Here is a 4069-nt window from a genome sequence, read left to right on the forward strand (position 1 = left end):
GTTGGGGGGACAATTTGTACCTTCAAAGGAAAGGCAAGCTTGGCCTTCTTTTGATGCTGTTATTCCATAGCCGTTCAATGATGAATGACACGGTAATGTGCATGTGTGTTACAGTGACATTTACTGTAATTGATTTAGCTTGTAGTTAGTTATCCTATTTGGTAGCTTTATTACTTCCAGCTCATATTGATGCAGTTAAGGAATAGGTGAAGCATGAATAAAAATGTTAGATCTATATTTGAGCAAGATTCGATGATTAAAAGATGTGTGCATGAGAAAATAATAGAGTTTTTAGTTATTATATTGAATTACTCATGCAATAATATTTATGTAACATCTATGCTTTCATGTTTACTTATAGCTTTACAAGGTCGCAAAGCTTCAGAAAGTGAAAAGATTGATGGACCAATTGATGTTGATGGTAAAAATATATGGCATCATGTGTACATCTTCACTATCAGTGTGAAGTTTCTAATGTCTATCATGTAACTTTGTAGAAGGGCAAGTGACCAAGAGTCCAAGACTACACCAAAGACCCGTAGATATGAAGTTGAAGATGTTACTGCTAGTGTTGCAGGTTCGCAATGCACACCTGCAAACTGTCCTGTGAACATGAGAGAAGATATTTATATCTCGAGTAACTCTTTGCGTCTTTTTCTTCGAACTATGAGGTATGTTGACACCTTTCCTTCATTATCTCGAGCAAAATAAAAAATCATTTGAATAACTAGCTTCAGACTGCATCAAAGATTTTACTTCCAGTCTAGCTTATTCTCTATGCGATTATATCTGAGGTTTCTCAGAATAAATGCTTGCAATAAACCGTATATCGGTAACATCCCACTTGTCAATTAAAATGGCTGCAGAATGAGCGAGTTGGTATTGCTTTCAAATGATAATGGCTTGATTCAATTGAGTTCTCCATCAGCTTCTGCCTCTTCTTATGTAGAGTTTGGAGGTTTCTTTTCCCTGTCCTTTAATATTTTGCTTCATAAGTTATGATACCTTCTTTCTTCAAGCGTCATGCATTGACTTGTAATCTTATAAAACATTCTGCTTTTCTCAGATTCGCAAGGGGAGCAACTTCCAGTTTATGATCCTTGATTGCTGCAGTCATTGAATGGTTGAAGTTTTCAGTTTATGATCCTTGTTGGTCTGAAAGGCAGGAAGCAATCAAATCATTGAGTGTGAGATAGAGGGATTTACGACGCCAGACAAAATAACGATTATCATGTAGGCTTGTTCAAACAGATGATTCACAAGAGAAAATTCGTCAAAAAACCAGAGAAAAAAGTCTCTAGGGTTTAATAAAATATTATAAAATCAAAACTATCCAAAATCAGTCCACAAGCCGGACTGTTATAGTCAAAAATCTTGTTTATCGGAATTTTACCAAAAATAGAAAAATCTCGAAAATCACTCTAAATTGAAATTCAAAATAAAATAAGAAATCTGCAAAAAATCCGACCGAAATCGAATTTAAAATGACTTCCTAATTGACAATCGAAATATTATCATAAATAGTAATAAAATATCTAAATCTAGTGATTCGGAGGGAAAAACGGTAGAATTTGAGGTCGAAAAAAATGTCACATGGAGCGTAGCTCGATGTGGACAGCGTGCGCGTCGAAAGGAGCTTTCCGGATTGGGGTCTTATGCGCGATTCTGACACATGTAGCCAAAGTTATGGTCAAAAGACTGAAGCACACTCAAAACGACTCCAATGAGGAACATATTACAATCAATTCCCGCCTTTGCGCTGATCTGCCAACTCATGGTATCTCAGCGCCATCAATGTGTAATCTGACAACTCAGCATCATCTGTCTCGGATCCCCTGAATCAATTTATGAGAAACTCTTTCTGAGTAAGTTTTCGACTGACTTGGTTTCTTATTAAGTTGTTACTGTGTTTTTTCAATGTAGATTTTGAATTAGAATATATATGCATTTGATTTTGTCCAGCCACTAGATGTTCTTTTCTCTTTCCCCGTCCGGAGAAATGGTGTTTTAACATATATCATTTAGTTTGACTGTTTCCGTGTTAGTCTGATCGTATAGCATGGGTTGTAGCTCTTATAAGTATTCTCTGGCTTTCACTGTGCTTTAGTCCCTTCTAGCTTAACTTGCCGTTTATGTGAATGGAATTCTCTTTTGTTTGTTTCTGTGCGTGGTTTAATTTCGTAGACTTAACCAGTCATGTTACAATTTAAAGCAAAAATGAAGAGAGAGAAAATGACACGAAAACTAAAAATTAGATATAGTTTAAAATAATTAAAAGTTTAGGTATTAAAATTAATAAAAAATTAATAATTTATTTACTAAACATGTAATTTACTCAAAAAAATATTTAAAAGAATAAAAAATGATCATAAACTTGCAATTTTCTCTCGAAGTTTCTCAAATGTTTTAAGAGAAAAAAAAATTATCATTACAAGTCCATCCTTGCTTTAATCGCTACACTTTTGTTTAGGGGGAAAACCCTCCTCTAAACTACCTAAAAGTAATTAACAAATAGCAATTGACATATTAATTAAATATTATTTTGGCTTAATACCAAATTAAGTGCTTAAATTATACCATTTTCCCCAAATAGGTGCTTAGATTATTTTTTGACCCAGGTGCTTAACGTTACAAACATTACTCATTTAGGTGCTCGGGCCATCAACATTGTTAATTTTCCCCGTTAAGTGACACGTGTCACAATATGTTGATTTGAAATTTTTTTTAAATATAAAAAATATTATGATATTTGCAAAAAAAAAATCTTATATTATAAAATAACCCCAAAATCTCAAATTCTAGCCTTAATCCGCCGCCGTCGCCCTTTCCAGCCACGATCATCACTACCGACATAGTCTCTACCATCCTCATACTATACTTATACATCGTCTTAGTTTTAGTCGATTGGTCGTCGGAATCATGTAGGTTCGCGATTTTCATCCTAGGGTTCGAATGGTATAAAACATTGATTTGTCGTCGATTGATCACAATTTCATGGGGTTTTAGTCATAGGGGGAGGGGAGGTCGGGTGGAGTTTCGTCGACGGCAAAAGGTGACGGTCTGCGTGGATTTAAGGGTTGAAATGAAGGTTTTCAAAGTTTTGGATTTATTTCAAAATTTGTGTTTTCCTTTTGTTGAAAAAATATAATTTTTAAATTTTAAATAATTTTTAAATTTTAAATAATTTTTTAAAATTATTAGGTTGTGACACGTGTCATTTAACGAAGGAATTAACACCGTTGATGATCCGGACACCTAAATAGGTAACGTCTGTAACGTTAGGCATCGAGATGAATCAAAAAATAGTTTAGACACCTATTTGGAAAAAAAGGTATAGTTTGGACACTTATTTTGGTATTAAGCCTTTTTTTTAAATGCTAAACTATACCAGTAGTCCTCTTTGTTTTCGGTCTAACCGATTTTGGTCACCGATTTTTTAATTAAGTGCGCTTGATCCCTTACGTTATCGGCTCATCCGATTCAAGTCGTTCAGTCGTTAACTTCCGTTAATCCATTAACAAAAATATGAGTTGGCAATTAAAAAATATAAAAAAAATAAAAAAAAACCCACGTGGGTGAGTTGGCATGTGGGTGTCTTCTTCTTCTAAAATTACCACATTGAAAGCTACAATAATCTCTATTTTATTTTGTTAAATTTATTTTCAAATATTTGTACTAACATCAATTAATCCCTAAACACCAAAGTCCAACCATTTAAACGGGAAACACAAACATACTAGATATCAACATTCCATTCCTCACCATACAAATAAATATTCCTCCCCACAACTACCATATAATTTTTCCTGCATTATGCAAAGAAGTGGCTGAGACTGAATTACGTGAACCAAATTATCAGCCATTTCCTCCATATGAACATAAACGGCACTCTGCTTCAAAGAACACGATTCTTGATACAACTATAAAAATCAACACATACCATATGTGTGTTTCTCGCAGTATTTGTGATCCGAGACTGCTTCTTTGTTACACCTCCTTTTGTTCCCATCTGTTCTTCTACACCTTCCTGGCTCTGGATCCACTCCATTCTTGTACTCGAAGGGCAATG

The 4069-nt window shown here is 34.4% G+C and overlaps 1 long non-coding RNA gene across 1 annotated transcript; it reads left to right on the forward strand.

Moving 5' to 3' along the window:
• The first annotated feature begins 283 nt into the window (after positions 1–283).
• On the forward strand, positions 284–952 carry LOC120140088. The gene is made up of 3 exons (XR_005517701.1): positions 284–421; positions 498–671; positions 867–952. It is a non-coding gene; the product is annotated as an uncharacterized LOC120140088 (long non-coding RNA).
• The last annotated feature ends 3117 nt before the right edge of the window (positions 953–4069 follow it).

Source organism: Hibiscus syriacus, unplaced genomic scaffold (genome assembly GCF_006381635.1).
Source record: "Hibiscus syriacus cultivar Baekdansim isolate YM2019G1 unplaced genomic scaffold, ASM638163v2 tig00002237_pilon, whole genome shotgun sequence".
Classification (NCBI taxonomy): domain Eukaryota; kingdom Viridiplantae; phylum Streptophyta; class Magnoliopsida; order Malvales; family Malvaceae; genus Hibiscus; species Hibiscus syriacus.